Source organism: Lutjanus erythropterus, chromosome 2 (genome assembly GCF_056507025.1).
Source record: "Lutjanus erythropterus isolate fLutEry1 chromosome 2, fLutEry1.hap2, whole genome shotgun sequence".
Lineage (NCBI taxonomy): Eukaryota > Metazoa > Chordata > Actinopteri > Lutjaniformes > Lutjanidae > Lutjanus > Lutjanus erythropterus.
Window position 1 is genome coordinate 19,910,267 of NC_139318.1, and position 11,831 is coordinate 19,922,097.

Below are 11,831 nucleotides of genomic sequence, written 5' to 3' on the forward strand. Positions count from 1 at the left end.
GTTGGAGTTTCTGTTGTTGGAAGGATGTGCTTGTGTGTATCTCTTTGACTGAGAACGTTGAGAATATTTAGACCTTAATGTGTGTCTGTTTGTGTTTTTGCACGTGCATACATAAAAACAAGGGCACAAGCATGGCGGACAGGAGAGGGAGGAGTGATTCACCCAATGTGAATTGTGTTTCTGGTAAACAAATCTTAGAAAACTTTTTCAGAAGAAGTTTTATTACCTGTGCCAAGGAGATTATGTTTTTGGTGCTGTTTGTCTGTTAATCAGTGGGATTATGGAAAAAACTACTGGCCCGATTTTTGCCCGAAACTTGGTGGAAGTTGTAGTATGGGCCAAAGAAGAACCTACTGAATTTTGGAGCAAATCCAAATCATGCCATGGAGGAGCAAGTTCAATACATCTTAAAAACCAGTAGATCATAATAAAGTAAAAACAGTCAATTGTAGCAGTAAAATGACTCCATATCACCTTCCACATTCATAGGCACCAGTAATCCTCTGGAGTAGCCTACATGTAGTTGCTTAAACTTTATTCAGAAAGCACTCCATAATTGTGGCATCTCAGAATTTCTGCATATCTTGTGCAATGTCACAACTAGTCAGTGGTGTCTCACTGGTGCCTCTGAAATATATGAAGACCTATTTGCGTCAGTCATTAGGTATCTGCCGTGATTCAGAACTCTGTGGTTGCTTCACCTGTGCATATTTTTCAAAATGCATCCATTTTATCTTTTAAAATAATTCATACACCCATTAAATAATCTCTCAAGAATGCTCTGGCCATGACCTTCAGTAACAACTGTATTACTAGGAAATGAAGCTGAATGATCCAAAAAAAAACTATATTTTGATTGTTTTGACAGATATTGTGATTGTGATATGAGCTGCTTTTCGTTTAAAAAAAATGTGATTATCGTGATTTTTGCTGGGGTCTGTATCAAATAAGCATGCTTCCTATGTCTGTAAAATATGATTTGTGGGCTGGGGCTTGTTCGCATTGCCACAATGCTTAATTTATAATGGAATGTCTAACACATTACAGTTATCAAAATATTGCAGCGCCTGCGATTTGGATATTGCACTTGGCCATATCACAATTTTGATAACATTTCAATGAATTTTTCCACCTTCCAAGGAAATGTTTCCTGTTATCACAGTAAGTGTTTGATAACTAATACAGAGTGGTCACAGGTTATCCATGGCAATAAATATGGTGTCATTTCCTGTCCTCAAGGCTTGTTATCTCTGAAGTCTTATTGTCCTCTCAGCATGCGGGTTTGTGTGCGGCAGGGTGATGGTGCGTGGGAGTGCATTTGAAGAAGTAAATATGCTGAGTCACAGCCCTATAGCTCAGATAAACACATGCATAATGACCTGGCAGGAAAAAAATAAGGAATTACTTATGTTGTTTGTGTGTGTTTAATCACGCACACGTGTAGGTGTTGCTGCATGTAAATGTTGCTCACTGCTGTAGAAAAGAGGCTGATCTGAAGGAGGAGTCCCACATTAGAGACAGAGGGAGATGAGCTCACTGGACACAGGGCTCCTGTTGTTGTTGCCCCAGACTACGGCATTCAGGCTAATTTAGGGGAAGGGGAGGGGAGTGGAAGGAGGAGGAATAGGAAGCTGAGCTGGTGGTAAGAGAGAGGGAGGAAGGTGACTAATAGTGACTGTCACTCAGTCTACTGTAACTCAGCCGGTGGAGGGAGGAGGAGTGGCGTCACAGCCAGTCAACCGGCATATGAGTGCACTAGCTGGTCGGGCCCATCCAGCACTCTGTCTCTGTTAGTGAGTGTGTGTTGTTCACACGTGAAAGAGCAAATTTCTCTTGGATTACACTATGTTGTCTATGGGATAGTTGGAGAGTTGCTGGTAAGAATCTTAACTTTACAAATGTTGTGCTACACGCATCAGTATGAGTGTTAATCACTGCCTGGCTGTCAGATACAACTCTCAATCTGAGCTGTGTTCATGCTGATATGCTGTTAAATCAAAAATGAAACTGACGATATCTAGTTTGAAGTGTTTTCAGTAGTTCCTTGAATAGATGCAGTGGCAGCAACAGAAGCAACACTGGTTAATTGGGTATCGACTGTAAACAGAGTGTTACATACAGTTTTTTTTATTTTAAAAATAGAAATAGGATCTAGAGTCATCACTGTATTGTTTAGCAATGTAATGATTGTTTGTTGCGTGCAGAGCTAAGTGGAGGCAGATCGTCAGAGTGATGGTACTGATTGTGTGGCGTGGAGACAATGAAAGTTACAACAGTTCTTTAATGTTTGCTTGTATGACCAAAATGCACCAATTTAAAAGTGCAGTAAGCAATTCTGGAAAGATTGTTGATTGTGGAGTCTGATTGCAATGTTGGAAATGGTATGAAAATTTAATTCCACAGTTATATTGACCAAAATTATCATGGTTATTATTATCACTGAAAATGTTCAAAAACTATTGATCATGAAGTCATTTTGAGTTTTAGATTTAAAACCTCTCAATGTTTGAAATGGCATCGTGTACTTTGTGATGTCAGTGTTTTTACTGACACTAAACAAACCCTTGTTGCTGCTGCCGCTGTTGCCTGCGTCTAGAGACTATTGCTAACTTTGGTTGATGCTGGACAGTATTAACCATGAGTTTTAAAGTGTACTAAATCAGTAATCGTTTCATGCCGAGTGTCTGTATTTGACCACCTGGGAATGAGACCAGCGATCTTTCTTCAGAATTGCTTACCTCACCTTCAAGAAATAAAAATGGTGAACTGGGATGTGTTTAGAGATCGTTTGTGTCTTTGGAGATACTGTCCTAGTTCATAACATGCTAGCCTTGTGCCTGTGCCACTAAAAAATTAGCTGAGTGTGAATACCTGTTTTCACAGGTGCACATGGTTCTGTCTCTACATATTCTGTATGTGACTTGTATGCGCACCACATGGCCTTGTATGTGTTTAACCAATTTGATTAGACTATTAGAATAGACAACATTTACTTTATTTTAGAGTTTTCAAGTTTTGTCTCAAAAGAAAGGGGAGGAGAGAATATGGATATCTTTAAAAGAAAACTAATTGCACCCTTTTAGCCTTGCCTTTATCTAGTGTTGTTGATTTTGACTTGCACTTAATTGTTTTTATCTCCTATTTTTATTAGTTTTATTTTATTAATTTAAACATTTTATTTGTTCAAATGTTTTTATTTAAACATATGCTTTTTTTATCTTTATCTTTTATCTTACTTGGTGTATTTAATGTATGACTTATGCTATATAAATAGATTTTGATTGATTGATTGATGTAAAGTCAATATCAAAGCATTACAAGCAAAGATTTTTTGCCTCAGTCCAAGAGCCTGTGGCATGACAAGAAGCTTTTGTTCTTTCCCTGGGTTTCCTGCAGAGGAAGTTGCTTCATCGCTGACAAAACTAGGAGTTGTGAAAACTGATGGAAGGAAAGGGGAAGTGATGCATTGTGGTTCTAATTGATGATACATGTCTATTGTCCTTCCTGTATCATACCGTGTTGTACATTGATTAGATATGGTTGAAGGTGTGTTTGTGCTGAGGGCCTATTGTTGTCCTTTCCTCGCTTGTTTCACATCACTCTCTATTTCGTGATCAGCGAAGTGGAGCGACCCGGGGAAAGCTGGACTGAGTTGGCAGATTGACTCTGGACAAGGGTCTCTCTTGGTCAGCTATATATAGACTGTGTTTAGAAGGTGACAGGCATTGTGATTCACACAGTGTTGATGAGTTGTGGTGATTCATTCAGATGACCTTCAGAAAGTTGGTTACTGGGCAGAGGTGTGTAGCTTGTTGATTTCATGTTAAGTGAAGACACTGTATGCCTGTAGTCAATGCCTGTAAATTACACTTAAGATCATATTCACCTTAACTTTACTTTAATCTAAGGACTGTGATCATTTTACAGTAGTTGTCATGCATTCAGCCATCAAAGGGATTATTTGATGTGGGGTTGTATGAGATATTTAACATGTGTCCGTGTTTTATTTACAGTAGATGGCAGCCAACACACCCCCAGTTTGGAGAAGCAGAGAGCAATACCAGCACCGAAGCTAAGCAATGAACTGCTGTGGACGGGGTCAACAACAAAGGGTAGCCACTTAAAAAAAATCAATATCAGTTTAAATATATGCTACATTTACAATATTTTCACCACATTAATTTCGCTGACTTTTCTGACAGAAAACCACTGTTATATAAGCCACATATTGCTCATAGACTTCATAGGTGAAATAAGTGATTTTACCTCACAGAACACAGGAATTTCTGGTTTACTGTCGCTGCAGTACGTTTGTGTTATTGTGTGACTTTGGTGAATGCACAGCTCCTGTGTTCTGTGAGGGAAAAAATAACTGATTTGCCTATGGAGATTAGTTGGTTTGGGGAGAGTGATATTTGACTCATACAACTGCAGTTTCCTGCCAGTAAAAGCTGTCTGACAGCAAAGTAAAGCGGTGAAAATATTCCACTTATAATATACAGTTAAATTGATATAGATTTTTTTTTTTTAAGGTAGAATTTTTAAGTTGTTGATACCGTTTGTTGCAGACTCTGTCCTCAGCAATATATTGCGTAGCTTCCATTCTGGTGCCCCTCTCTGCTTCTCCAAACTAGGAGCGCGTCACAGTCTACTGTAACTAATAGACTGACTAGCAATAAGCACCTCATACAACCTCACTTTAGATAATCTGAACTATCCCTTTAAGTTTACCAATAATCTATGGACATTCAGCATTTTATAGCAGCTGTTAGGCATCTAATCCTTAAGCTCAATCATGCTAATATGTGTAACAAAAAACAGGGTGCAGTGCTTTGAGTATGTTACTTGAGTGCATAATTCGATTAGTCTCTACAAGAACATGCTTGAACCTGTACTCATATGAAAAATGTGTTGAAATAGCTAGAAACTAGCATCATGATGGCAGCTGCAAAAGAGTTACCGTTTGGAAAAAAATGAACCAAACAACTGAATCTGTTGTCTCCTGCAACAGAATTACAGAATTAAGCCTCAAATTAATTGAGAATATCATCCTTTCACACCATTTAGTTTGTGCTCATATTCAGGTCTAGCCATGGTCTGTTGCTTCCTTTGCTTCCGCCGTGGAAATTCTCTTCTCTAAGTTATTCAGTGTGTGTTGCACACCTGCTTCTTCACCCTCTTATACACTCCACTGCCTCCTCTGTTGCTTTTGCGCACATCTGTCACAGGCAACATATTTCATGTTACTGCTGTTCATTCCATCATTTATAACCAATCATCTATTTTTTCTGTTTCTTTCCTTGTTTTTCTCTTTGTTTCTTTTTCTCTTCACTTTTCCCATCACCCCTCATCTCTCACTGCCCCTTGACCTCCACCCTGCAGATTGCCATCTACTCTCTCCAGCATCCAGACATGTAGACAGCAGCATAAGCACAGCAGCCCGTATTCCTCCTTGTGAACTCTTTTTCCTCTCAAACAGGTAATTGAACATGTATCTATACAGTATGTCTGTCTCTTTGCATTAATGTACTTCTGTGTATATTATACTGTAGACATCCACCCATTCAGTGTGATTGTGGATCCTTCCTGCTGGAACACAGCAGCAAATGCTGACTTAAATGACTTAAATAGAAATGAGAGTTCATCTACTCTGGTGTGCACACACAACCTTGTATGATGACAAAAACTTTAGTATCTGTTGTACTAAGTACAGATGTGAGCTGGCAACAGGAAGGGTTTTTTTTATATCTAATTCAGAATACCAGTCCTGACTGTTTGAAAATGATCTGACTGTCCATCCATCCGTCTGCCAGTCTATCTGTATGTCATTGCAGTTTGGTGTGTTCTGTTGCCAAGGGATACAGCTGTTTGTGTGCGTGTGCATGCGTGCGTTTGTGTGCATGTGTGTGTGTGCATGTGCGTGTGTGCGTGTGAACGTGTGAGAGAGACCAAAGAGGAAGGGGTATGTACCCCATAGTTGCCATGCCAGCTCTGTCACATAATCCCACCAACCTTCCTCACTGAGTGTGTGTTGCCAGTGATTGGTACTGTAGGTCTGTTTACATGTTGTGTAACAGTCTACTTCAAGGCCGACAGGCTCTGTATAGCAGAAATACACGGGGACACTATATGTGCACCATTTATGTGCATATCATCCTCTCACCCTGATCTGCCTGCAAAGACACACACATGCATATACATAAAACAAAAAAACACACCGTAGCTCAGGGGAACAGGGTGTTCCTGAAAAGGAGAACAGAGAGCAGGGGGGTTTATTTTAGTCATAGAGCAGGCAGACAGATAGCTTAATGCGGAAAGGGCGTGTGTGTGTGTTTGTGTGAGTGCGCATGTGTATGTGCAGTGATGGAAAGGCTGAAGTGCACAGTGCAGTGTCACATTTGGAGCCTTCATTATAATCATAGGTAGTTGGACTAATAATAATAATAATGACCTGAAACTTTTTGTGAAAATATCACAAATAATTAGCAATGGTTATACAAAGACTTAAAAAGAATAACTTAAACTTGCATGTTTTTACCTTGTCACAACTGAGCAACAATGTTTATTTACTTGCCCCATGTACAATGACTTAAGTTAATTGTTGAATGTTTAATCTAGGGCTGCAGCATCTATAAAAATAGTGCAAAATATCCATCCAAGTTTTCAAAGTCCAAGGTGATTTCTTTAAATGCCTCTTTTTGTCAGTCTAAAACCCAAAGATGCTCATTTTAATATGACAATAACAGAAGAAGGGCTCCAGAAATCTCCATTTTTTAAGGGGCTGAAAACAGCATTTTCTGCCACTTTGCTTGAAAAATCACCCAAATAAATAATCTATTATCAAAATAGTTTAATGGTTTAATAATTTTTCACCAGTTGCCCAGTCAGACATGTGAATTGCCAGATTTATTTCCCTGGCAAGGCATTTTACTTGCTCTAGGCAAGCAGGCAATCTTTATTGTTGAGCTCTGCATTTGTTTGACCTTGAGGGATTTCTTTCCACTTTTACTAGCGGTGCAGAAATGATGTGATCCTAGCACAGAAATAATATATTTCTGTTTCTACACTTGTCCCACAAACCTTTTTCAACATCTCTATAAATTGTCTTTTAATTTTGTTAAGCAGCTGTGGCTGCATACATGTGGATGCACATGTCCGTTGTGTTGTGAGAGAGCGCCTAGGTTTATATGTGTATGCAATCTTTTTTGGCATCGGACAGTCGATTCTAAAAATACACACTCCACAAATTAACACCATGTCACTGAACACAGGTGCCGTGGCCCCACACTGCCCCCAAGTGTGTGTGTGTGTGTGCTTGTGTGTTTGTACTTGTGCGTTTGCATCAATACATTTGTCACACTTTGTGCATGTATATATAGGAAGGACCTAAAACTGTCATCACAGCGTGCACAGCATGTTTCATGTATTCTGTGTTTTGCACACGTCTGTGCATTGTGTGATATAGTTGGCATGTATGTTTGTGACTAATCTGTGGCACAATCCAGAGTTGACCTCTGACCCGGGCTTCCTCCGCTCTATATCCTCCCACTGGCTGTCAGTGTTTGAAGTGAAGGGGACGTGACATCACAGCACTGGACACACAATGGCCACTGTGTGCTCGTACTGCGTCACAGATGCCTGCTTACTCCAGTGGATGCCAGGCAATGGGAAGGCCCATGTGGGAGATCATGCTGCCTGGTAGCAGTGTGTCACCATATGATATTAGGAAGTGATATCTTGGCCGTGCGCGTGTGTGTGTGTGTGTTGCTGGTAGTATACATTATGTATCATGGCTTAGTCACAGTTAGAGGCTATATGATACATACTTTAAGTTAGGTAGTGTTATGTAAACATTGGAGGTACTACATCTTGTGTCATAAGTAGTTTCCCCTCTGCAGAGCTGGGGGAGTGTCGTCATAGGGGATTCAAACATGTCATAGAGCCAAACTCTGTCATATATGTGCATTCTTTTACAGACAGTAAATGATACTGTTGTCTTGCAGCACCCCTGTTTCAGTGCTGATGTTGTGTTATGGACTAACAGCTATGGATAAGTTGGAGAAGTGTTGAAGACTAAGGGTGAATCAAGCCTGATGTTACTATATATATTATTGAGAACTACAGTTTTGAAGAATTGAGTTTGGCATTATGGGGGTTGCCAGCTTGTTTTTTCATTATTTTTTTTTTTGCAACCAGAGTAACAGTATTGACAAGAGCGTGGAGTTGGTCAGTGACACACTGCAACTTGGGCGGTGGTTGGTTTTTACTCCATGGCGGCCTGGCTGGTCACGATCTTTCTCGTATTACAACTAAACAGGCACTGAAATATGTTTCTGAAAACATTTTAAGTGAGAAATAGGTAATGTAGTAACAGAAAATTCATCCATATATGATCAGCACTGCCTAGTTTTGCAGTTTCGTCTGACTTTCCGGAGCTCTCTTTTTTACACTAAATGGAATCACTGTAAAATATAAATAAAAAAAAAATAAAATATATATATATATATATAAAAAAAATCACAATAAATTGGAATATTAAATTACAATACTCGTAGAAATGCAATACCTAGGAATTGCAATACATGTTGAACTGGCACCTAAGTATCCTGATAGTATTGAATTTGGGGATAAGTGTATCGTTCCAGCCCTAGAAGTTTTATATGATAGGTGGCTCCCATTGCCACACTCCCTTTTTGATTGGTGTGAACACAACACACACACAGCTAAATTTCAACCTCCTAGAGCGAAATTCCCCAAATAGTGGGGAACTTTTTGCAGACCAGCAGAATGACCAATGCAGCCACTAGTTGCAGCTAAAAATGAAATGTTTGTGTTTTTTTTAAATAAAATTAAAAATGTGACTCAAAGGGCTTTACTGTCTGTACAGGACATGGATCTGTGTGTACACTGTAAGCACAGAGCTCACGTCCTCCTCTGGCCGGCATCCCTACCTTGCTGATTGAGTTTGGAGATGTAATCACGCCATTTGTCAGACTATAAATACACTGCAGCATTCCACCACTGTGTGTATGTGTGTCTGTCAACACACTTGTTTGTTTGTCAGTGTGGGTGAGCACCTTGAAAGAGACAGCTATCACTGTCACTACCACAGGAGGTACTGATGATGTGATGATGATGAGCAGTAGTTGAGAAAGGTGTTTCAACAGCATCAGTAGTTGTGAGTGTTATAGATTATTTTAAATACTGTCATTAATGCTTTTTGTTTATGGATATGAGGGTATTTTAGTCAGTTGAGTTTTGGAGCTGCTGGTGTGGAGTCGGCCTGTCCTCCAGTCCAAGTTCTGCTACATGTTTGTGTTGGAATGTGTGTGTTTCTATGTGTTTCTCTGCATGGGTGTGTGTTTTTCATGTGGGCCATCCAATGGGCACAAAGCGGGCAGTGTGTGCCTCCTCGGGTGCTGAAATGTACACTTCGGACAACAGGCGGCTTCAGTCCTCAATAGGAGCTGCCCTTCTTATTGTACCTCACGCACAATGAGCTTTTCTCTCTGTCTCTGTCTTTCTCTCTGTGTCTTTCTCTCTTTATGACCATATACAGACAGTGTCTCTGATGAGAGACTGGAAGAATCAGATTCTGATTGGCTGTTTAGACCCTGATGTCCCTGTCACTGCTTCTCTGTACCTAGTTGTATCACAGCACATTATCATCAGCAGAAACAGTAGAAACCTGACAGTTAGTAGGTTTCATCACACCTCTGTGGTTCTAGACAAGCTTAGTCATTCAGGGGATGAACACAAGTCATTGCAGAAGGGGAACTATCAGTCCTGGGAGTCCCCACTGGAGTGTGTGTGTGTGCGTGCGTGCATGTGTATGTGTGCATGTGCATGTATGCATGTTTGGACGGTGTTCCCCATAAACTCACATGATGACCCAAGAACAACAAGACCTCATGACTCCCACAAGACCTCTTCATTACTATCAAGGAAGTACCTCATAATTGACCCTTTTTTTTTCAGAGAGCATTACTGCTAACTTCCTTCATCCCAGTGCCCTCTTTCAACCATTACATTAGATATGATGACACCACTTAATGGATAAAGTCAGACCTACACAGAGAGTGTATAGATGTTAGCTTGCAGATGAAATTTGTTTTGCTTTTGGACCCATTGCAATATTAAGATATTCACGATATAAACTGTAAGGCTGGCCAATATATATCAATATATATATATATATTTTATATTGATATTGACATATGAGATCAGATATTATTTTAGTTATATCATGATAGCACATAAGAGTTGTCTTTTCCATGTATAACAGGACAGTGTTTCTCAACTCTTTTGAGCTGCAACTCCCATAAAAAATCCATATAGTAGAAAGTCAAGGTGATACTTAAGATCTGTGGGAGCTTGGGGTCCTGTTGGAAAAGCTGGCACTTTGTATTTCTCAGTTGATGGTCTTGCTGTTGGACTCAGAGACCTGCCCTGGGACATGGTCTCCATTTCCTATCTGGTCTCCTGTTGGCCTGAATCCTGAGCTAGAAGACTTTTTCTAAGTTGCCATTACTTAATAGTATTCGTTCCATGTGATAGTTTACAAAACTGGCTACAGCTGCTTGGTGAAGCACGATGCTGTGGCACAAAAGTGCCAAAATTAAGATGTTTTATGTGTGATCGATCAGTAGTCATGTGCACACACACTTTAACTCTCACAAACACACTGAATAAAATGTGTTCCGAGGCAAAATTATATCAGGTGATGTAATGTAAAATCTATTGCCCAGTCTAAAGTACTTACCTCATTTCCCTTCATGCTTGCTGGACTGAGTAGTTTGTTAAGTTTGCTATGTTATATTACAAAACGCAAATGCTACTTTTTTTGTCTTTTCAAAACATTGTTGGTTTATAATGGTAAATGTAATTTTTGTGTCGGCTTATAGTTTTAACCATTAGTGAGGCGGCTGTTACACTTCTTGAGTCCAGCTGTTGAACGTCATTAAGTGCTTCCTGGCTCTGAGTTTAAGAACACCTGCTTCAGAACTAAATTACATCCTGTATCTCTGTGTCTGTCATTTGTCCATAACCACTTGATTATTTCTTTTATGCCCTCTCACTACGTGACTTGAAAACCAAATTCTTAAACTACAGGTTTCTGCAGTTGTGGGATGAATTAGTATTATAGTCTGTAAACGGGGATTTACAAAGGACCATTGAAACATCAGAAGAGTCATTTGATGTGTGATTTCTGGAATGGATGTTAAATCCAAATTACACTGACAAAAGAGACAAATAATTTGTAGCTATAAATATAATTTCATAAAGAATGGTTGGATACATCCTTAGTTTACTTATTCTTTCACTTGTTATTATCTGACATAACTTTAAAAAATCTTTTGTATTTTATACAGGGAACATCCTTTATTGTTTGTAAAGACAGGCAAAAACTCATCATAGAGTATAGACTGTGATGTCTAAACATGATGCAGCCATCTGGTGTGTTTTCCATATGTTTATGTACAGGACAGACATCACATGAGTACCACTGCACATCCTTTAAACAGGCTGATTTATTCTAGAGGCTGTCCTCTGAGGCCTCATACAGACAGAAAGAGACACTGTTGCAGTGAGTGCTTGAAGGCATATATATACACTTGGTAAATAGGATTATGAGTCTTACAACCTGTTTTTGAACAAGTTGTAAGATGTTGACTGGGTGCCTTTGATTCAGTAGCAACATATAGTAGAGTGCATGTGAGTGGCAAACACAGCTTACCCAGCGGTCGCAGAGCTGACAGGTGGCTGTTCATGTTGAAAACATGCTTGTTAAATGTCTTAACCAGGGTAAGATTGGAATCTGTTTAATCTCA